Raw genomic sequence first — 25,080 nt, forward strand, 5'->3', positions numbered from 1 at the left:
TGCATTTGCTCCTGCATCTCTGGTCACAGGGGCTGTCAAGTGGATAACCCATCCCAGCATTTTTTACACACACACAATATGAGTGCCAAGAAAAACATGTTGATTTCTCCTTTGCTTTAAAAAGCCACTCTTCATTGAATTAGAAGTGGACATTAACCATAATAAAATTACAGTACCGTTTATTAAGCATGATTAAAACATGATTTAATCTTCTGTACTAGAATCCTCGTAAGACAAGCAGCAGACACTGACGAGTGTGCACTGCAGCCTAGCTTGCTGTTCTAAGCACATCCCACTTACTTTACTCCCCACATCCCTCTGAGCGGTGATACAATTCCATTTTAATAAAAAGTTCGACCTTGCATTTCTTGAATGCAATCAATAGTTTTCTTTTTTTTTTTTTTTGAGACCGAGTCTCACTCTGTCGCCCAGGCTGGAGTGCAGTGGCGCAATCTCGGCTCACTGCAAGCTCCGCCTCCCAGGTTCACGCCACTATCCCACCTCAGCCTCCCGAGTAGCTAGGACTACAGGTGCCGGCCACCAAGCCCGGTTAATTTTTTGTGTCTTTTAGTAGAGATGGGGTTTCACCATGTTAGTCAGGATGGTCTCGATCTCCTGACCTCGTGATCCACCCGCCTCGGCCTCCCAAAGTGCTGGGATTACAGGCATGAGCCACCACGCCTGGCCAGTAATTTTTCTTTACATCTGTATCCTCTGCTTGTGATTTATTTGCCCATGAAACTATACAGATTTTTGAGTTCTGCCTCATTAACCGCTTTCTACAATTATTTCTTCACCCCAGAATTCATACTTCTTATACTTTCATAAGCATATAAGATTATATAATCAAAATAATTCAGCGATCAGTTGAATAAAAAATGCACCATGACCAAAGGTTTTTTTATTTCATTTTGCTTTGTGGTATGTAAAAAATTTAGCCTTTGCTTTTATTTAAAAGGAACTGAAACAGCTTTAATTGTTTGATCAGAAATATTGGTTACTTCTCTATGTAAAACAAAATTCAAGTTCAATTGGACCTTGGTTTTCCTGATTTTAGTTGATTTTCCTCAGTGTGTAATAAATAACTGAAGTTTACACTGAAATGAACAAAATCTGACAAATTACACCTGAAAAGAAGTTTCAGTTCTTTAAACAATTCGTCACAAGTTAGTGCTACAAATAAACTCACCTTGAGATAACAGCCTACATCACAGGATACTGTCTCCTTGGTTTTGTTTCTGTTCTTTGCTTAAAAAAAAGAAAGAAAAAAAGAAAAGAAAAAAAGAAAAACTTCCTCAAAGGTTTTCAAGAACAATATTGGTATTCTGGCCTATGCCAACACACAAAGAATAAAGACAGGGAACCATGGCATCTGTGAAGGTATCTGGAACAAAAGTACTTCTGTTAGTATTCTCTAAGTAATTGTCTCCAACTTTCCTCTATATCTTTTTTAATGTCCACTTGATCTAGAAAATGTTTTGATTTATCTTGTTTATGTGATGTCAAAATTTATCTTAAATAATTAAGAGAACCACCAAGTATTTGCCTGTTTCCTGCCTCTCTTTTATTTCTCCATGTTTCTTTCTAGACTCTCACTAGATGTCGATATTACAGTATTCCAGAGACACGACTCATGTTTCTATGCATCTCTTCTACTTCTTCAGGAGGCACCGATATCATCACATATAGTAAGTCTGTAATTCATAAATCCAAAGTCCTGATATGCTCCAGCTTCTCACAGCACCCTGAACTAGGCTTCCAGTTACTTCAATCACAACAAAAGCTTTATGCTTCTTTCCAAACTTTCACTGCTTTATCATTGGAAAAGGTATATGTAAATGGCAAGTTAAAGGAAAAACATTCAGAAAGGACGCGACGCAAGTGACCCACGCATTCGTTCAACAGTATTTATTTAGACTCTGCACTGTGTCCGCACTGTCCTATGCACTGGAGATACACGGGGACAAGACAAAGGCCCTGCTCTCATGGAGCTTCCATTCTCATGAGAAGATGGTAACTGACAGGAAAACATACCACCGCTGGGGCACGTGCTAGTAAGAAAAAGGCAGCTTGCTGAGGGGACAGAGTGGCATCATGGATGGTCACGGAGGCCTCTGGACCGGGAGGCGTGTGCACAGAGCCCTGCTCTCCAGAGCTCAGTCAGGCTGCGGAGCTCCTTCATAGTAACTCCGGATGAGGCAAGAGTAGGTCACTTTATTCTATTTCATTTTTAGTAACATTCGGTTCAAATTAATTTGGGGTTTTGAGAACAGTTAATTCACTAATAGAACTGTCTTAAAGCCAGACATGGGGCTGGCAGGATGGGAAAGCTCTCCCTACGAATTCTGCCAGCTTTCATTCCAATGTGTCAGCCCTCACGGCTCCAGCTCTGTGGATCCCTCTTCTTTGCTGCGCCCATGAACAAGTGTGTGGTGAGAGCCTGAAATAAATAGGTGTAAAATGGGTCAAAACCGTTGCTTCTATTTCTGTTTTTAACTGAAGAAAATTTGCCCCATTTCCAGAGGCAGAGAGAGGAGGAGACATCTGGGTAAAGGCAAACTAAAGTATATATTAAATACACACAAATGTATACAGATGAACAGGTATGCATCTACCCCCACCCACATACTATACACATGTATATACAACCATGTATGTCTGACTTCTTCGCCTATGACAATCCAAAACTGGGTCTCATACAATGGTCTTTTTGCAATCATTACAGCATAACTTTTATTGGGTTGTAGGTTTTATCTTTAAGAGGCCACAAAACTTTTTTAAAAGATCAAATAAAAAATTAAAGGTTCAAAGAAGATCAAGGCTGAGATTCAATTAACACTAATTTTGGAAGGATTTTTTTTAACTTACTATGCATATTCAGCAAACTACTTAAGTTTTGGGTTTTTTTCTAACATAGCATCCTAGGGGAGTCATTATGTACAATCAACTCGCTAATTCAGATTAACATGTCTAAGTACATATTGATACAACAGAACACAATGCTTCCAGAGGCTCCCTGCTACAGACTCTGCTGAAGCACAGGACTAAGAAGGTGGACTTCTTCCATTATATTTCCAGCACTTCCCATTGTTACTTCCTGGGCCAGTTTCATAGATTAGAAGGATATAATACTTCAAAGGGATACTTCAGTTTCCATGAACAAAATGACTAGCATCTCCTAATTAATGTAACATCCTAACAAGTGAAAGATGACTTCTACAGGGGCCCTTAAAATGACCAAAAATGCAGTGAAGCTGAAGGCAAGCCACAGATCTGTTCTTTCATTTCTCTCCCTATTTGGGGGGAAGGGTCAAAAAGGGAGTGGCTTTAGATAAAACACTCCACACTGTGCTCATAAGTCTTCATAGGATGAGCTGGGAGCATGTGGTGGGGTGTGGAGGGTTCTGTCTCATTTGCTTCCGAAATTTGGGACTGATTTCCAACCAAACCTCAAATCAACTGAATATCAGCGTGACTGTTTAATTCCAGCGGACCAATGTGAGTAAACATCACATTCAGGCCTGTGTCCAATGCGCACAGGCCAGTGACTTTTACAAACCTAGATCAGGTACTAAAAAAGAGTATGCTGTGAAAAGAGCTGTGGGCTTCTTAAAGGGAAAGCACTAGTGACATTTATGGCCTATTTCCCTGGTAGTTATTCAACTAAATAATTAGTTACTTAAGATATCAGCACAACAAATGGAAGATTTCAAGGCAATCAAATGTCAATTACAATTTTTTTACATAAAATACGAGTTCCTCTGGAATCAGACAGCAGCTTCTGACTTGTTTTCCATTGCTCTTTGCACATTTGCTTTCTGCTACCAAAATTTTAAGACCTGTATAAACAAAAACAGTATTTATTCTTCTCTTCCTCCAAAACACTTATTAAGTTTACATTTTGGGCTTGAAGGCATGTTACCCCACTGTCACTTCCCCCATTCATCCACCCATAACCACGTGCAGATGGTGGGCTCAAGGAAAACAAAAACAAGGGAGGCCTAGCGCCCTTGCCCAAGGAGCTCCCACTTGAGTGGAGTAAAGATGCCAACAGAAATAAATCACAATATGCTACGACAAGGGCCCTCACAGGACATGGGAAGCAGGGCCCAGGGTAAGAGTGAACCAAAGGACAGGCTGTGCTGAACACAGTTCCCAAGAAAAGGGGCATGGGAGGAGTGGCATGCGGGCTGCCCTCCAGAGGAAGGGCTGGTGCAGAGAAGGGAACAAACAGCAAGTAGGAACGGACAGAAAGTGTCCACTCATCAGGAGAGGGGAGGGGAGGAAGCAGGTGAGCTGCAGCTGGGTGGGGCATGTTGCACTTCATCAGGAAGGGGTGGGTTTGGTATTTCTCTGCTTTCACCTGCATCTACATTCAGAGGTAGGAGTTTCAAGTTAATGAATACTTTATTAGTAGAGACAAGTCCAAATGACCAGAAAAAGAACCACCAGAGCAATGGCATGCATGTGGACTCTGCACCCTGAAGACGAGGGACAGGAACAAAGGCTTGCCTACTGCAGACCAAATACCTGCCCTGGTTAAGGCTATGCTGGCTATGCTGCTTAAAGTGTAAGTTTCAGCAGCAAATTTCTGAAGGAATGCATGAATTACAAGTTTAAATGTTATACTTTGGATGGTCTGAGCATTTTAATGACTCAGGTATAAATAGAAAATAATTTTTTAAATGTCAAAACTCTCACTTTCCTAATTCCCTACACATACACACTGACCTTCACTTTCAAAGAAACTAGAATTGTGTGTGCGCCAAATTAAATTACACTAACAATGCCTTTAAAAGCTAATATTTTTTAAAAGCAAATACTTCCATAACATGTGTTATAATTTACAAGTGGTATCATAAAATAGCTCGTCTTTTGCTGGGATATATTCCAGTACATTCATCATAAAGATTTCTGTGTGAGGGGTGACTCTGTAAGCAAAACACCATTTAGTGGGAAGAAAAACCTCAAAACAAATTACAAGAAAGCCATTAATGTTCTTTTAATTTCTTGCTTAATTTCCAGTTCTTGGTATCTATACACTTCCTCATCAGATGGAAACATTTTAATTAGAATAAAGAGAGTTTAAGAAAATGTATGTAATGAGTAAGCTTTCATTATTACTAAATGGCATTAACTGAGCTTTCTGTCATGTGAATACAACGGTGCGGGAAGGAGAATACTTTGTGTAAAAGATAGGAAAGCAACACAGTTAATGATAAACCAGAGTATCTACATGCTCCTAGGAGATTTCCAAAGGTGGGGACACTGACATGCTCCAGACTGCTTAAACTGTACATTCCCAGGATTTTAGCACAAAATGAATAAGTGATGATTCCTTCAACATACAAGGAATCCAAGAACACAGCGTTCATAAATACTTGCCTCAAAATGGGCTCGCTTCCTAACAGAGGGGTTTGTAGCATTTTTGAGGATAATTTTTGAGAATTCTTCAGTTAATCATGATACTCCAGGCAACAAACTAAAGGGAACCTGAAGTAAGCTTAAACCTGATAAAGGTACAGAATCGGGGTAACCATTAACCTCTTCCTTGGAGGCTTTCATGAGAGGCTCACATGATTAAGATGAAAAGTAGTAAACAGCATGTATGCTGCGGAGGATGCTCCTGTTTACTCTTTCAAAATATTTTACTTTCTCCTGGCCTACAAGGCTAAAAATTACCTGATATTATCAACTTTTATTAATCTTTAAAAACACATTGTGTGGATCAAAGCCAAACAAAATTGTGTGTGTGTATGTGTGTGTGTGTGTAGAGAATAAGCTACATTCTCTGCATGGTAAAAGCCTGCTAGGTTCAGCCCTTGAAGCACATGACCTCTACCAACCGCCATGGTGCCCCCTCCTTCCTCTTCAGCCCTGCTCCCCTCAGAAGGAATCAGAAGTGGTTTTAGATCTACACGGCCAATCCTTCAGCCTCCTTGTTCCGTTAACCACTTCCCCTGTGATAATCCTGGACTACACTCCGTGGCCATCCCATTAGCTGTCCAGTATGGCAGCCACTGAGCACCTGAAATGTGTCTACTCCAAATTAGAAGGTAATGGAAATACAAGATATATACCAATTTCAAAGACTTCATACCAAAAAAAGTAACATCTCAATTTTTATCCTTATTTATACAATTTTATACTATATGTTCATGTAATGCAGACATATTGGGTGAAATAAAATATATCACAATATATTACTAAAATTAGTTTCCTTTATTTTACTTATTAAAATATGGTTACTAGAACATTAAAAATTACACATGACTCACTGACACTGCTACCGTACAGCAGAGCCCTTGACCTGATGTAACCAAAACTGACCGCTCCATGATACCGATTTCAAGCACTCTATTCTTCGACTATGCCTACTCCAACAACTCCTTGACTCTACTCCTTGAATCCACTGACCCCATGACCTCTTACTGACCCTCAGCTCCTTCATGCCTCCTGGCTCCTTGCCTGGCTTAGACCACATGGTCTATCCTCAATCCTCACATCAACTCTTCTGCGCAATGCTCAACTCCCTTATGCCTCCTCCCTCCACTGTACTCACCTGGCAAAATCCTAATCCCAGGTTAAATCCAACTCCCCGCCCTCTCCTGCCCCACACTTAGGCTGCAGAAAGCGGAATTCCTTTGGAGCACCAGCTCAGCTCCCTATCCAGTCGTTTTTGCTTGAACCAGCTGGAACTGGGCTTTTATACTCATCATTTCACTCATACAGCTCTTACCAAAGTCACCAACGATCTCCCCGCTGCCAAGCCCACGGTGAAACCCCAGTGTGTATTTTGCTCCACCTTTCGCGGCATCTGACACAGATGATCACCCTGCTTTGAAACATGAACTTCCTCGGCCAGGCGCAGTGGCTCACACCTGTAATCCCAGCATTTTGGGAAGCCAAGGCATGTGAATCACTTGAGGTCACAGGATTGAGACCAGCCTGGCCAACCCGGCAAAATCCCGTCTCTACTAAAAATAAAAAAATTAGGCCGGGCGCGGTGGCTCAAGCCTGTAATCCCAGCACTTTGGGAGGCCGAGACGGGCGGATCACGAGGTCAGGAGTTCGAGACCATCCTGGCTAACACGGTGAAACCCCGTCTCTACTAAAAAATACAAAAAGCTAGCCGGGCGAGGTGGCTGGTGCCTGTAGTCCCAGCTACTCGGGAGGCTGAGGCAGGAGAATGGCGTGAACCCGGGAGGCGGAGCTTGCAGTGAGCTGAGATCCGACCACTGCACTCCAGCCTGGGCGACAGAGCGAGACTCCGTCTCAAAAAAAAATAAAATAAAATAAAATAAAATAAAAATAAAAAAAATTAGCCAGGCATGGTGGCACACACCTGTAATCCCAGCTAGGGAGGCTGAGGCAAGAGAATCACTTGAACCCGGGAAGTGGAGGTGGCAGTGAGCTGAGATCAGAGGGACATTATGTCTCAAAAAAGCAAAGCAAAGCAAAGAGAAACATGCATTTCCAGGACACCCCCATCTCCTGTCTTCCTTCTCTGATTGTTTCTCATTCTCCTTTGCTTCCCTTATACCTGCTTCCCCTTAACATTGGGTGTCCCAGGGCTCCACGTCTGGACTTCTCTATTGCACACACTCCCTAAAAAATTGCATCCAGTCCCACAGCTTTTAGAACCCCCTATATGCTGAAAACACTCAAAGTCTAGCTCCAGCTTCAGCCTGTCCTTCAAGTTACAAACTCAAACATACGACTGCCTCTTCAACATCTCCACCTGGCATCCTACAGCCAACACGTGCAAAACACAGCCTGCATTCTCTTCACCCCCCTCCCCAACCTGCTGTTCTCAGTCTTCCTGATCTCAGTCAAGAAGAATAGCATTCTTCCAGTTACTCCGTGCAAAAACATGGTCATCATTTCTGACTCTTCCTATATGAATACAGTCTACCAGCTCTTCCTTTCAAACATATCCCATATATGACCACTTCTTCCTGCCCTGGTCCAAGCCACCATCAGTTCCTGCAACAGTCTCCTCACTGGTCTCTCTACTTCTATCCCCAACCAGGGATCGACAACTCTTTTCTGTAAAGGGCCAGACAGTATAGATCTTTCAGCCTCTACAGGCCATATGCTCCCTGTTACAACTACTTAGCTTGGCTGTTGCAGCTCAAAAGCCGCCTCAGATAATAAACACAACAGTGTGGCTCTGTTTCAATAGAACTGGAACTAAAGCGGACAATGAAATTTGAATTTCATATAATTTTCATGTGAAATAAAATACTGATGTTTTTTCAACCATTTAAAAACATACAAAGCATTCTTAGTTTGCTAGCTATACAGAAACAGGCAGTGGGCCAGATCCTGCCATGGGCTGTGGTCTGCTGGCCCTGCCCTGGAAGATTCTCTATACTACATTCAGAGTGATTATTTTATTTTATTTTATTTTATTTTATCTTATTTTAATTTAATTTTTTTGAGACAGAGTCTTGCACTGTTCCCCAGGCTGGAGTGCAGTGGCATGATCTCCATTCACTGCAACCTCTACCTCCCGGGTTAAAGTGATTCTCCTGCCTCAGCCTCCCGTGTAGCTGGGATTACAGGCAACCGCCACCACGCCCAGCTAATTTTTTGTATTTTTAGTAGAGACGGGGTTTCATTATGTTGGCCAGGCTGGTCTTGAACTCCTGACCCCATGATCCGCCCGCCTTGGCCTCCTGAAGTGCTGGGGTTACAGGCGTGAGCCATCACGCCCAGCCCAGAATGATCCTTTTTGTCATATCTTTTCCCCGCTCAAAAATCCTCAGCAAAACCAAAAGGCCGTGCCAAGTCCTGCAGGACGCACAGGACGCTGCTTCCTGGCTGCCTCACCTCCCCTGCCCCTTCCCATGCTCTGCGCATGTCATTCTCCTGGCTTCTCTTTCGCCATTGCCAAATCTCTATCTATCTCAGGGCCTTTGCTTTTGCAGTTCCCTCTGCTTAGAATACTCTCACTCTAGACACCAACGTGGTCATGGGGTTGCTTCCTTCAAGTGGTCAGTGTTGCTTCCTTCAATTCACCTCATGAGAGATACTCACTCAGTCACACTAGAACAGCACACACAAACAGACATCCAAGAACCCTCTCCCTGTGTACCTTGCTGCACTGTTCACCACACTATCACTGACATTTCTTTCTTTCTTTAGAAATAAACAGATTGGGCAGTTTTTTAAAAGAGAAAATACCACAGTGATCAAGGGCATGAAATCTGGAGTCCAATGACCTGGATGGGAACGCAACAGCACCATTTACTAGCTATGTGACACTGAGCAAGTTAACTCAACTTCTCTGTATCTCAGTTTCCTTGTCTATGAAATGGGGATAATGACAGGACCTACTTCCTCCGTGTTCTGAAGAGTGAGTTAATAAATGTAATTGGCATATATAAGCACTCAATTACTGTTATTTATTTTTGTTTATTGTTTATTATTCCTCTCCCCTAACCAGAAAATAAGCTCTTCAAGGGGAATGACATGGTTTTTCTTTATTGCTTCATTCTAGATGCACCTAGGACAGTGCCTAGTACTAGGTATTCAATAAGTATTTATTGAACAAACAAATAAATATTTGAATTTAAGTCACTTTGGGGTGGGCAGAACACTCCACCCCCCTCCCATGATCATACAGATATCAGATAGAGCAAAAGCTTCCTTAAAATCTGTTAGAGGCTGGACATAGTGGCTCGGGCCTGTAATCCCAGCACTTTGGGAGGCCGAGGCGGGCAGATCACTTGAGCTCCAGAGTTTGAGACCAGCCTGGGCAACACAGTGAAACCCTGTCTCTACAAAAAACACAAAAAGTTAGCTGGGCGTGGTGGCGTGCCCCTGTGGTCCCAGCTACTCAGGAGGCTGACGTGGGAGGACTGCTTGAGTCCAGGAGGTGGAGGTTGCCATGAGGCTGAGACAGAAGGATCATTTGAGGCCAAGAGCTCGAGACCAACCCGGACAACATAGCGAGACCCTATCTATACAACAACAACAAAAAAGTCAGCAGGGCATGGTGGTATGCACCTCTGGTCCCAACTACTCCAGAGGCGAGCCTAAGCATTTGAGGTTACAGTGAGTGATCACCGTGCCACTGAACTCCAGGCTGGACAACAGAATAAAACTCTGTCTCTATTAAATGAAAATAAAATAAATATAAAATAAATTAAATTAAAAAAAACAAAACCTTATTAGAGAAAGAGAAATAAAAAGCCTACCATTCCAGGTGGGTTTGCTGATGCTTCTCTATTTCCTACCCTGAAGCGAGGCATAATGCCATTCTGAGTAACAAGTGGTTTCACTTTATAAGAAATCTCCTACAGGGCCAGGCATGGTGGCTCATACCTGTAATCCCATCACTTTGGGAGCCAAGGCAGGAGGAAAACTTGAGCCTAGGAGTTCGAAACCACCCTGGGCAACAGAGACTCCATCTCTACAAAACCAAAAAAAAAAAATTGGCACAGCAGCACGAGTAGTCCTAGCTACTTGGGAGGCTGAGGCAGGAGGCCTGCTTGAGCCTAGGAGTTCAAGGTTGCAGCAAGCTATGATTATGCCCCTGCACTCCAGTGGACGGGTTCTTGATCTGGATGACAGAGCAAGAACCTTGTCTCAAAAAAAAAGAAAAGAAAAGAAACAAGGAAAAGAAGCCTTTATAATCTAAAGCTGTGTTGTATACTCAAAGGTTACATGTTCAGGTCTTGAATCAAATTAGAGAAGAAATAGATTTCATAGTCAGGTTCAAATCCCACATGTAAAATGTCAACCTAACACCTAGTAGCACAATTCTGATCTTACAATATTTTCTAAACACAACCACAAATGGCTGTTTACTCAGAGCAGCTTACATTTAATTGACTTCTAAAACCAAAGGACATCTCACCAAATACCTGAAGTCTTCCCCAAGCCAGAAAGTGATGCACACATATCTGTCTACCAGCAAGATACAGGCTTCGCTCACAGCACATCACAGGGTCTTGTGGGTTTGGTATGTCTCCTTACACTTACACACACACATTTCTCCTAGGATGACTGAGTTTTATAGATGGTATTAAGATAAAATACTTTCAGGCTCTACATTTGATGACACAGTCTTTAATGTGAAGATCCTTATATATATCCTGGTATAACATGGACTCTTTTTCAAGCAGAAACTCTACTTCCTTTAATAGAAGTACAGGGATGGTAAGGTATTTCACTGTTCAGCAAAGTAGAAATTATTCTCCTAGCCTCTAAACTAAAACTCTTCTCTGTGATATAAGAAATGAACATCTTCAGTACTGGTTCTACCAAGTAGAAAATGAATTAGTGAGATGTAGGTAGTAAAAACATAGTTGTATCAACTAGTATGTAATCCTGTTGTACAGCTGCTTATCTGCACTGAATGCCTGAAAATGACATGTGTGACAAAGTGAAGGGTTATGAAGAGGGGTAAGAAACTGGGGGTTATGGAATGGGTGAAGCCCAATCAGTCATGGTGAACTGCCATGGACTTTACCATCTGCCCACGTCCCTGTACTGCTCCAGGTTCCTGCTGATGGCAACGGAACTAGAACAAATGGCTGGGATTCCTGGGGGGAGCGGTTCCTGGAGAAGTGCTAAGATGTGAGAGAAGTCTTCTTCTGTCACTCTTTGTGGGTGTTTTTGTTTTTTGTTTTCTAATTCTGCACTCGACTGACCATTAAGGTCACTGTGACATGGCTGAGAGGATCTGCACGAGGCAGGCAGGTACAAGTCACTTCTCAATTCTGTACTGCTATACGGTGGCAATGCCTGAAAAATCAGAATGATCGCACTCTAATTTAATACTGTATTTAGCTGATGATCCTAAATAACACCTTGTCAGCTTTTGTGATCTAGCACAAAACCACACGTCTTGTGATCTACGAGCTGGGCTGTGGTAATGCCCTTGACTTGAGGCTTAAAAGCTTTGGTTGGGACATAACTTTGATGTACTGTCTTTCGTTTCAAACTACAATGATTACCCTTGAATCTGGCATCACATAGAGTACTACCAAAATTAGATTATGGTTAGTTTATAAGACAACCTATTCCCTTTGGTGTACCACCACGAATGTTGCTACTCTCAGCTTTGCATGTTTGCAAGATCAAAAAGCCACGGCTGTTTGGTTTACAGGATGCGGGGATAAGAACCATCTGCCTGGTCTGGTGTTTCTTTAATTAAAAGTTTAATTACAGATATATCTCTGCACAGATACGTGCAGTCTATCAGCTCCTGTTCCTAATTACCTGTGCTAATGAGAAATGAAAAGACAGTTAATGTTTGCTGAGTGTCTACTATGTGCAAGGACCTATGTATGGTCAGATGCTCCAAGGTGAACTAGAGCAGGTAAAGTAGATCCCAGGTCAAACCTTGGTAGTTTCCCCTACCAGTCCTTTTCCCAGCAATACAAAAGAGTGGCAAAAGTCATTCTGGTTTCTCCTTTGGAAATACGAAAGGCTTATAGGTATAAAGTACTCAAAAGGATCCACACAGAAGAGAGAAAAGGGGCTGGATATCCAAACCTGAATAATTGAAGTTCTGTGGCCAGTGTATGTGACAGTCTGTCATATGGAGTATTTGCGACCCCACCTGAAGATGTGTGGGGAAAGTGGAAAATCTGGTCTAATCCTAGGATTCTGAGGCGCATCACACAGCATGATGGTAACCACGGCCACAGTTTCCCTGGGAAACAATCACCACACATGAGAACAAACGGGAGATGTTTTTTGTTATTTCCTGACTGTGCAGCAATATTGTTGCCGACTTCTCCTTCATTAACTCCCTTTCTACCGAGGGCAGATCTTCATTGAGGAATGACAAAAAAAATTTCCACACCTTCACCATGTGTTTCTTAGTGTCCTCAAAAGCCTGAAGCAGGGTTAAATACCATCAGGATGGACCCCTAAAGCAGCCCACTTGGTGGTGCCAAGGCCAACAGGACAGGGTCTAGGGCACACCCAAAGCTTCCCGACTTCCACAGTGAGGAAGTCCACTGCTTGCCCTCAAAACTGCCCTAACCTTCTATCACTTGTTTCCATGAGAGGCGGAGCGCAGAAGGAGGATTACTTTGTTTCTTCAACATGTCCAGAGGCAGGGAGTTAATCACAGCAGCTATGCTGTCACACTGTCTCTGCTCTCCGCCATCCCAACTCTCACTCAGATAAGGACACAGAGGAGGAGGGAAGGCTTGGCCTGGAGGCGGGCACCCAAGAAGCACCCTTCTCTCTCAGGAGTCGGTTCCTCAACATCAAAAATGAAGGGTCCAACCCAGACGATCCCAGACCGTCCAGCTCTAAAAACTGTGCAGCAGATACGCTAAAAGCCTGATATAAGCGCTCCCTTGAATGGTCCAAATCCATCTTATTGCCCAACATTCTGTACTATTCAGTGACTGACGCCTGCCATTTCTCGACCTATCTAAATCTATGAGGCTAAATTACCTAAGCTCTTCAAGATAAACCACCTAAGTCAGGATAGACAATCACAAACAAAATCTGACAATTTTCAAGCTAATGACGGGCAGTGCCTACTTCTTTGAAAGACAGATAGTAACACAAATTAAGAAATGTTCATTTAGCCAGGCGCAGCAGCTCACCACTGTAATCCCAGCACTCTGGGAGGCCAAGGCGGGTGGATCACCTGACGTCAGGCGTTCGAGACCAGACTAGCCAACATAGTGAAATCCTGTCTCTACTAAAAATACAAAAATTAGTTGGGCATGGTGGCACACGCCTGTAATCCCAGCTGCTTTGGAGGCTGCGGGAGGAGAATCGCTAGAACCCAGAAGGCGGAGGTCTGCAGTGCATTAAGATCGCACCATTGCACTCCAGCCTGGGCGACAAAGAGCTAAACTCCGTCTCAAAAAATGTAAATTAATTAATTAAAAAATAAACATTCATTTGCACATCAACTCTGTGGCAGGCACCTGAAGGATTTCACGGACCTCACAGTCTGATGACAGATACACTGTAAACATACGCCAGATGGTGGAAGAAAGATAAAACAAGGGAAGATGGAAGTACGGAGGAGAAAAAAGTAAGGAAGTAAGGGAACAATAAACCCGTAAAAGAGAGGAGAAGAAGAAAAGAAAAATGAAGGAACAAGAAAGCAAGCAGGGCCCTCTACTTCATTTCACTCTGACTAAATTCAAACCTGGCTTCTGCGGTGATCCAGCAGCCACTCACGGAAGACGGCATTCTACAGGGTGGGAGCCAGGAGCTTTTCCTACTACAGACACAGTACTACCAATTGTTGGCTGAACAACTCAACTGGCCCATAAAACTCATTTTGCCTTACAATGGAGTCAACTACAGAATTAATAGCACTGGCCCACACTCCAGACGCCCAGATCCATATGTGCACAATTTAAGGACCTGTTTTCTTGTTTACAAAATAAACTTCCTGTATTTCTGAACCTATTGATCTCTCTAGAACAAGAGTCTTGGGATAGGGCAAGCGTTTCTTAAAAAGTGAATTATTTTAAAAGCTGTACAGAGAATTCTGAATGTGCAGCCAGGATTGAGGAAGCCACTGGTAGTAAGAGTCCCTAAAAGTAACACATATATGATTGAGCCCTCCATGGGGGGCAGGGGGTGGGGCGGTTGTCGAAGCCAGCTAGGGGCCTTCAGAAGTTAGGGGTGCTGTTACGTTAAAAGGTCTGGGCCAGGCGCGGTGGCTCACGTCTATAATCCCAGCACATTCTGGGGCCAAGGAGGACAAATCACAAGGTCAGGAAAGTTCGAGACCAGCCTGGCCCACATGGTGAAACTCCGTTTCTACTAAAAATACAAAAAATTAGCTGGGCATGGTGGTGGGCGCCTGTCATCCCAGCTACTCACGAGACTGAGGCAGGAGAATCGCTTGAACCCAGGAGGCAAAGGTTGCAGTGAGCCGAGATCGCACCACTGCACTCCAGCCAGGGTGACAGTACGAGACTCCATCTCCAAAAAAAAAAAAAGGTCTGATGGCTGAAGGATGATAATGCATACAGCTGAGGTCCCCGCAACCAAAAGGGCAAAATCATTTCTTGGGAGTGGCTCAGTCAGGTTTGCAGCTCAATGCAAGGCAGCAGTGCCGTGATATGAGCGGCACTTGGATTTAAGTGCCTGTCTGGCAGTTTACTGAGGGTGTGAGCCTGGGTGAACTTATTTAACCTACCTGGACATCAGCATTCTCACGTGCAAAATGGGGTGAACATACCACCCACCTTGTAGATAAATGTGGATGATTAAAACGTATGGAAAGCCCTGGGATAAATACGTAACAGGCATTCTTACACACTCAGGAAAAGCAGGGATGTCCCTTCCACCTCACTCAAGAGGACACCAAAGTCTCACGCAACTGGGTAAAAACCTTGAAACAGTTCAACACTCTGACTCCATCAAAGTTACCTAGACACCTTACCGAGCATAAAAGGGAACGAGAAAGGCTGACTAGGTAAAAGGTGGGTCTGTCCCTCAGGTTTCCTTCCTAGTCCCTCCATAGCCAAAAACAGTTAAAAGAATCTATCAACAAAGGGTTATGGAGCTCTCTGTGATCTAAACTTTTCTTCCTAAGAGATTAAAAACCCAGATTTAACTTTATGCACCTGAACTTGCATCTGTTTTAGAGGTGCCTGATTACCATAAACTATTCAGTTCCTCTCTCTAAACATGTAAGGGTCTCTAAGTCAATGTTAGAAGACTACTGGGGAATTGTTTTGAGTCTGATTTTCTGTAAGGTGTGAGTCCTCCTGCTGGGGTTTTCTGGTTGTGAGGATCAGCCACACTACACGGCAGGCACTGCTCTAAGCACTCTGTGGACATGTGCTCAGCTAAAACTCACCAGGATCCTTTAGTGGGTACTATTATTATTATCTCCAATTTAAAGAGGGGGAAACTCAGGCACAGAGAGGTTAGGTGATTTGCTGTGGTCAGACCACTTGCAAGAGGTCGAGATGGGATTCAAACCAAGGCAGCCTGGCTCCAGAGCCCATAGTCCTGGCCTTTCACCATGGGGTTCACTACCACTGCCTCTCAACACGCCGGTTATGCCTGCCAACAGCACAGCCACAGGATGAGGTTCAGTTTCAAAAGCACCTTTCTTCTGAGTTCCCAGTGTGTCTGTCATACAGTTTCATTTATCCTCCCAACAACCCTAAAAAGCAAGTGGGAGACACACAGTATCTACATTTCACAGAGGATAAAACAGAAGTGGCATCAATGAAATGTCTTACAACTCCTATATTTTAAGTCAAACAGCTAATTTCACTGTTTTTACACCAAAATGAAACTCTTCTGAAGTCTTTCTGTTGGAGTATTTCAGTTTTGTGTGACGACCTCAACAGATACCAATAACATATCCAGAGACTTTGCTAGTCCAAAGCAGGTTATCTCACTCTCAGATGGTTTTTCTCAATGAATCACATTTACAAAAACATCCATTGGCTTACAGTCTACTAAATGTCCTAAATACTAACCAAATAAACAATGCTCATTGGAAATAAGCCATAAATGTGTCCATGTACTAGCTCTCTCAGAAAAATGAGGTTATCTTAAAATGTACTACGCAGAAAACTTCAAAGAAAATCTAACTGATCTAATCGTAAAATAAAATAAGAGAATAAAAACTTTTCTCCTCTTCACCTGTTAATGTCTCTTCAGCTCCTAGTGGACTTACAAATAAAGTATTGTCTGCCTCAAACGCAGATGGGAGCCCCAGGGGAGCCCAGGGGAGCTCATCCCTCAGGGATCAGCTGGTTTGGGGCTGCTTGAGCAAGAGGAATGGAAGCAACAAGCAGTCACGGCCTCCCGCAGCCCTGGGCTTCCATGTACCATCCACTAAGCCAGACGCCATTCCTTTAGTGCTAGAAGGACATGGCATCAAAGGAACAAATAAAAGACATACCTAAGGCAAAAAGGTCTTTGGGGATCTGGAAAACATGCCAGCACAACTGTGAAAAGCATTATTAAAAAAAAAAAAAAAAAATCACCTTAAAATTCAAGGTTTAGCAAAAAAGTTGCTCCTGACTACTGGGACATTATAAATTACAGGGGCTTTATAATCATAGGATGGTTTACCTACTTGTATTTCTCAGCTCTGATATTTTGTAAATCTGTGAAAAGAAAAAATACCCAACAGGCCAAAGGCAGCTTTTCATGTATCCAAGTACACCAGGCAAGAACAAGCTCGTGAGCCTGAACAAAAGTGTTCGTGAGAGTTCCAATCGGCAGTGAACAGCTAACCACGACTAATTTTAATTTGTGGTTCTAATGAATGATATAAACTTTTATAGGTATCAACAAAGCTCAGAGAGGACTTAAATCCATTTCAGTGCTCATTTAGCAGCTTCAGCTGTGTGCAATTAAAACATCAGCATTAAATGTTAGAGAATAAAATAATGAGACACTTAAAAAGTAATCTGTGCTTCAGTGGGCCATGCTGAGAGAATTCATGTGATTTTTTTTTAAGGACATGATTTCTTAGGAGTATCTTGCCAGTTCAAAGAACTGACTCAAGTTTGGTTTCTGTCTTTTGATTTTGGTTTGTTTTGCTTTAGGTTAAGAATTTTCTGAAATACAATAAAAATGCATCGTTTGAAAAACAGTCATGAAACTGCATATGGCAGAAATCAATCTGGTATTGAGACCACCGGGTTGGCTGACCAGGTTTTGGCAGAGACAAAAGTACATTTTTTGGTCATGTTAAAATTGCTGCTTGTTCTTAACTTATGCCTCAAATAAAAGAAATAAAATATTAAAAGAGTGGGGAAAGGTGAACTTGGGTAATGAGACAACTTTGTATTTTCTAGTCCTTAAATGAAATTAAAATTAAAAGTCTAAGCTTTTTCTCCCCAAAATACTTCAGAATACAAAATATACTCTGAGGATGTATAATGTGGCAGCTAAGACTAATAAATTCAAGTTGCTACTATTTCTGAAAGAAAGATAAGTTACTCTGCAGAGGAAGGGGTATGTGGTGATGGTGATGGTGAAGGTGTATGTATTGAGAAGGTGAGGGGCAATGGTTTGGGTGGTTTGGGAGTAGAGAAGAGGTATGGGTGTCCTGGGTGTGTGTAAGTTATATGTAAATATCAAGTTAATTCAGCTTCTGCAAAACATGAATAAAAAAGGAAATATACTGTATGGGGAAATGCACTCATTAAACTTAAATTTTAAAAGGATGAAAACACAGATTACACTTTATTTTAAAGCTGAAATGAATTTTAATACGGAAAATGAAGACAGCATTTTGCAAATTTATCGCTCAAAGGGGTATCTCTATTTGAGGAAATCAGCGTGTTACACTTTGAAAGATGAAATGTTACAGCTTGTACACCAAAATTAAAAAATGAAATTAAATTAAAAAATGAAATGGTTACCAAGGTAATGCAGGTCAGGGGATCAAAGGTGAAGGGTCACACATTATTAAAAAGAAATCCAAAAGGACGGCTGCATCATGATCTCTGCAAAACAAAGGAGCTCCAGTAAGTAAAACTAATATCTCTGAGAATTTAAAATCAAGCTCTTGAAAAGATTCCACTGTAATTGAACCCCATCATTCCTGATGCTGTGTAGAGCCATTTTTATTTACATACAAAACATACTTTCATTACCTGTTACCAACAATTTTTTTTAATTTCACCATTCAATCATTAAAACCTAAAATATCTTCAACTGAAAGTGACCAAAAGTGTAGGTATTTCAATTTGACCCCACAACCTGTTTTCTGGAAATGACAGTGTTTGATAAGTTGCCAACATATCAGAAATCTAATGTGGTCACAGCATGGTGAGTTTTTTCCTCTCCTCAAGGAATGAGTTCCAAAATTGAGTTTTTGCAAATTTGTTTCATTTGAAGTAGCTGCATAAAATTTCCATTATTGGAACATTTAGTATAACAATGTTCTAGAAGACAGCAATAAAGTGATACATGATAAAATAAACTGTGTAACTATATCTATTAAGATCTGTTCTCACATTCAACTTTCACTGCACAGGGGAAAAAAAGACATTTTAAGTAAAATAACTTGCTAGTTCTACTGAAATTACACACAATTAATAGGGGCTTGACATGAGGAATATTTACAAGGGTTTTTTTTCCCCCCTGTATCTGACAGGCTTCATTTTTTCAAAAAATGTTATTATTTACTCACTTTCCCCATTAACAAACTAAAGTAGTTCATGTTTTTTAAAAGGATAGACCTATGGTTTTGTTTTGAAACATGAAGCTACCCAACAAATCAAGACAAGTTTTGCAGTAATGGCAAGCACTATAATTAATGGTTATACTAAATAATTTCAGTATTCATTTCGTTAGTACATAAAATGAACAGTATCATAACACAATCATCTTTAGTATCTCCTCTCTGAAAATTAAGCTTTAGCGGGCTATATGCTCCCTGGTTTACGGATCCGAATTCCTTAGTGCTTGCCAGACAGCAGATTCTACAAAGCAGTGTAAATAATGGCCTGCCATACAGGAGAGTAAACGGGAGGAGCATAACCAGGAAAAAGAACTTAGTTACCATTCTTTTTACAAGAGTCCCCACTTGCCATTTCTTCTTCCATTCTGCTACTTCAGTTGTAGCCCACAATATTTAACATTTGAGTTTACCTTGTTAAAATTAAATTCCAAAAACACTTAGATAATAAAATATGGACAACTTCCAAAAGGATTTTATTAAAAGAAACAGGATATTCTTTCTAGAGGCTTATGGTAATCAATAAATAAACAAACTCTATAAATGCCAGACGTTTGTTCCTGTGATTAGGTTTTGTTAGAATAACTTGCAGAGCTCATGCACTGGGTCCGAGTGTGTTAGTGCCCTAAGGCCATGTTTCAAAACACAATTTTTTTTTTTTTAAAGTTGCACAGCTACTGAAGAGTAAACTAGCATTTCATTTCCCTGGAATGCTCATCTTACATAAAGTCTGTCACATATGCGTTTGTTGCTCAGAGGCATGCAAGCAATTTTGAACACTATAGAAGAAATCAATACCCCATCAAAACAATGCATATGTTGTTCTAGTAGCATCATTATTTAGACCATTTCAGCATGTTTGTAACAAAAAGCAAGAAGCCAGTAGTGTAACACCAGTCACGTTTTGTTTCCCAAAAATATTTTGTATTAAAATGAGAAAAAGTAAACCCGTTCAAATCAACTATCTCTATTACCTCCTTCATTACTAAAATATGTATGTATTAAAAAACAATCTCTTCTTGACATCAAGATGAAGTACACACAGATGCTTTTTTAAAGTCTTCTAAATCATCTTCAAAATTCACCAACTCACACACAAAAAAATGTTAGCCCAAATCTTCTAACAGCTTAATCTCTGCCAAAAGTTTCAGACACCAGACTACCTGAACATGGTATCATCTCCAAGCAGTCAGGAATCACTCTGAGTGCCCAAATGTCACAACCAACCAAATTCCCACGTGGGAATGAAATCAGTCGCCTCACCTAAATACTTAGTGGTTCTGACAAAATGGCTTCAAATGAAATTGTACCAATAATGATAACATTTTAGGTGATTTCAAAAAATCTATAAAGGATTTTAACTAATGTTTTCTACATGAGTTTGCTATTTAGGGAGGGGGAGGTAAAGGCTACCAGGAGTTTACTATGTCCCTCACAGTCAAGAAACCTAGAGTATAATTTAATAAGTAAAAAGAAGGCTAGAAGCCATCCAAGGGGCAATGCAACCCTAGGGAGTAACTAATTCCACTTAAATTACGACAACAAAGAGCTGATTCCGAGTCCAGTCTGTTTGCTGCGGCAAGGATATGAGCCACACACATTTTCCCACAGAAATAATGCTGTAAAGAGGAATTAGACTTGACAACTGATTTAACCTGAACTCTTTGAGGTTATTGGGCCTGAGTAGCTTCTCTCCCCATCAAGGGCTGGCCTAAGTCTTAACTTTGGATACAAAGTCCTCTCTTCGGAACCTCCTGTCTCCCCTTGCCCCACTCCCAGGCGCCGGCAGCAGTGCCTGAGGATCCCAGATTATCCACCTCCCTCTCTCTTCCAGAAGCCTCCCTTTCTTCAATAAGGCACAGTCAGCTCATGACTATGAATGGACTGAATTAATACACACCAGTGCATGAACAGACTGAGCCTGAGGGGTTTTCATTCACCCCAAACAAATCCCCAACTGGTAGAACTACCAGGTATTTTTACCTCAAAGGGTACAGAAAGCTAGTCTACCTCAAGGAAGACTTGCTACATTACAGCTTGTCTCTTTGTAACTAGTAAGTGAATCAGACAGGAAATACTCAAAGACCCTAACCAACCCCCAAAACCTTGCATAGGATACAAGCTATACTTAAATCTAAAACTGGAAAACCACTCTGCACTGCCCTATCTGTGAGTTATATGCCCGAAAGAAGAAATACACCAAGTTTCACTTTCACAAGACCATCAAGTCATCAGTGTTACAGCAAAGAATATTTTTCTAGGGAAATTATCACCCATATTAAGCTCTAACTACCTGGACATTTTATAGGGATACCTTTTCCAACAAACTCAATTTGTATTCAATGTTAAAAATCTTCCCCACCCCACCCCGCCGCACCAAGGAGTAGTACTTAAGCAAAGGGAATTGGTTCACCTCTCAACTAAACAGACACACAGCAAAGAACGTCATTTCTAATAAGGTTAAATCATGACAGAAATGCTGTCATTTTCACCGCAGGCATATTACTTTCAAAACAAAATACATGGAAGAATTGTAAAGAAATAAAAAACAAAGAGCCAAGAAAATGCAGAGTCATAGAAGCTAGAAGGAGACAGCTGAAGAAATCCATTAAAATAAAACCCTATACAGTCTGTATCTAAAAAAAAAAAAAAAAAAAAAGACTCTCGCTCTGTCACCCAGGCTAGAGTGCAGTAGCAAGATCTTGGCTCACTGCAGCCTCCACCTCCCAGGTAAAACCTTATACATTCTACTAGCTCTTTACAAAATACCTGTTCACATTATATAACGCTTTCTGCAGCAGAAACTAACCTCAGCAATTTAATTCAACAATTAAATTTGTTGAATTTAATTCAACAATTAAAAAGAACTACCCAGGCGAGGCACAATTGTGTGGCTCACGCCTATAATCCCACCACTTTGGGAGGCAGAGGCAGGAGGATCACTTGAGCCCAGAAGTTCGAGACCAGCCTGGGCAACAAAGAGAGATCCCATCTCCACAAAAATAAACAACATTAGCTGGGTGTGGTGGTGCACGCCTCTAGTCCCAGCTACTTAGGAGGCTGAGGCAGAAGGAACATGAGCCCAGGAGGTGGAGGCAGCAGTAAACTGAGATTGTGCCACAGCATTCCAGCCTGGGTGACAGAGCAAGACTCTGTCTCTGGGGGGGGGTGGGGGAAGCAAAAAGGTGATTACAATGATAGGGCAAAGGTTGTTATTTTTAATCTATAAATATAAATCAATCAATCACCAGCATGCCATTCAACAACAAAAAAATGCACTTGAGCTAAGTATACCCCAGTTAGTGGGGATTATATTTTTATTACCATTTCATGTTAGCCTTTCTAGCATGATAAAAATGCCATCTACTGAAAAACCAAAGAAAAGTGCAGCCTTTGGTTTTCATGTCTGTGGCTCACCCGCAAGTGGCCGGCAGGTGCTGTCCTTCCTCTCTCTCCCTCTCCTGCCAAGAGGCACCACCTCCACCTCTATTCCTGCATTCCTGAAAATATATTTCCTGTCAAACCCTTCCAAGATGGTCTGTTCGGAGAATCTGTCTGTTTCTCAAAACTTTCTATAAATAATACAGCAACCTATACCTACAATCATTATTTCCACCATACTCCTCAAAAAGAAAAAACAAAAAAAAAGCGAAAACTACAAATTAAATATCTTTCTACCTAGTATTTTATCCTCAACAATGTAACTTCTTTTCCCCCCCTAAAAACATAAAAGCTTTCACAAAAGGAAGAGAAGGGTGGGCAGAAGGAATGGCAAAGGGCACCAGGAAACTTTGGAGAGTGACAAACATGCTCATTATCATAGTGTGGTGATGGTCGTGCAGTGTATACAGATGTACACTTGCAAAACATACACGACAATGCGCAACTTAGTATGCCAATTATATCTCAAAAAAGCTGCTTAAAAATGGTGGGTGGGGAGCCCGAGACAAGAACGCTGCCCTCTCTGCATGCTTTAGGCACACAGCCATGCTGTGGCCGTCCACGCAGAGGCAGCTGAGAGATCATGGAGAAGCACACGGGAGCCGCCATCCATGAGCTGCTTGTCTTCTTGTTACATGAGACAATAAAAGGATCCTCAATGTTTATGAATATAGAAATACACAATAAACACATAAATGCTACATATTTAAAACCCTTAGTATTGATTACTAATTTTCAAATTAGCCACAAACCTGAAATTACCATATTTTCTAAAGCAAAAGTCCGGGCACAGTCTGACATAGTTTCTTTAAAAAGAGACTATTTGAAATCAGCTTTAGATATACTTCTATTTTTGCAACTGACATGCTAATCCACAAAATATGCTTAAATTTTTTCTTCCAATTGGCCTGCTGCATTGCGCCAACTCTACCATAGCCTAGACCCACTCACTTCTCATGCTACCCCACTACCCACTAGGGAAAAAGGATCATAAAATACAAATCAAATTCCTCCCAAACACAAATAAAACAAAAAATAAAACAACAGGGAGACAAATTCACCCACTGTTGATTTTATTTCCACATTATTTGTTTTTAAACTTACTAGCCAGGCATACCAGTGTTCACTTTCATCTTTCTCCTGGCTTCCTGCAGGGCAGTCTGGATCATCAAGAAGCTGACATTTCCCATTCCCTCTATTCACTGATTCTCAAACTTCAGAATGAAAAAAGAATCCACTATCTAAATAACATCACTTGGAAAAATGTTTTCTAAGTCCTACCCTAAGAGATTATAATTTAGGGTACCAAAGAAGGGGTTAAGGAATTTACATTTTTGGTAAATCCTCCGGGTGAGTCTGATCAGAAGTTCACAATCCTCACTTTAAGATAAATACTGCCCAGATGGGTCTAACTTCAAACTTCATCCTCCAGTCCCAATACACACACTCTCTCTTCAACACAGGCACCAAGTCACAGACGTCAAAGTTGCATTCTAAAATGCAAATTAAGAAACAAATTCAAGCTGATAATAGCTTAAGATAATCGTCCCTCTAAGGACTATAACATTTTTTTAAATGCCAATAGATACCTAAAAAGTCTTCACAACTTTAAAAAATAAAGCCACACTGAAAGATGGGGTAGCTACACAGAATATAAGGAGTCCTTCCTGGGCTTTAAAATCATGCCCTGTTCTTGAACCTGGGTTCACGTTACTGCTCTCCCACTTACAACTTCTGTGGCCTTGGACAAACTATTTTTCAACTAAGGTCTCACTTTCTTCATTTACAACGTGAAAACAGTAACATCCCTACCTCACAGTGAGAATGAACAAAAATAATGAATGTAACTACTTAGGCTAGTACACAGGACCTCAAGAACAAAAAACATGAGCTCTGTGATCATCTTACATTCCTTTTCTTATCTGATTCTTTCCACAACTTACAAGGGAGACACTGCTGTCCACATTTTTGCAGACGGGTAGAGGTTAAGCTCAAGAGTATACATCTTAAAAATGGCAGAGCCAGAATTCAAACGAAATCTGCTCAGATCTATCCTAACCACAACTGGAATGTTGAAGGATCTGTAAGTTTCTCCCCCTCCCTCAACAGGCTCACTCACAAGCAGTCATATCCCCACACTCTGCACTAGGCCTGGCAGACCCAGGTTCCCGATAACTGTCTGGTGAATGAGGGGATGAATGAATGGGTCCTCAGGAGTAGCAGAGGCTGAATACACTTTCTAGATCCACTACTGTACGCACCACAACACCTTACGTGACACATTTAAAAGAATACATGTGGGATTTAAATCAGTGGACTAAGAAAAATAAATTCAAGTACTTTTTTGCATACTTGCATGCTAAAAATGAAGAGTGCTTTCCATTCAAAAGATAAAATTCACCCATTAAGGCTGGGCACGGTGGCTCACACCTGTAATTCTAGCACTTTGGGAGGCCAAGGCAGAAGGATCA

At 41.5% G+C, this 25,080-nt stretch overlaps 1 protein-coding gene and 1 long non-coding RNA gene across 3 annotated transcripts in view; both read right to left on the bottom strand.

The window, feature by feature from the left end:
• CAMTA1 (calmodulin binding transcription activator 1) overlaps positions 1-25,080 on the bottom strand; it is a 980,313-nt gene that overhangs the window by 887,252 nt on the left and 67,981 nt on the right. The window lies entirely within an intron of this gene.
• LOC108517943 (uncharacterized) lies at positions 1,894-13,599 on the bottom strand. Its single transcript, XR_001882253.1, has 3 exons — positions 12,511-13,599; positions 3,734-3,839; positions 1,894-2,440 (listed from the first exon to the last, which is right to left on the bottom strand). It is a non-coding gene; the product is annotated as an uncharacterized LOC108517943 (long non-coding RNA).

This window comes from Rhinopithecus bieti, unplaced genomic scaffold, assembly GCF_001698545.2.
Source record: "Rhinopithecus bieti isolate Rb0 unplaced genomic scaffold, ASM169854v2 scaffold_40368, whole genome shotgun sequence".
Classification (NCBI taxonomy): domain Eukaryota; kingdom Metazoa; phylum Chordata; class Mammalia; order Primates; family Cercopithecidae; genus Rhinopithecus; species Rhinopithecus bieti.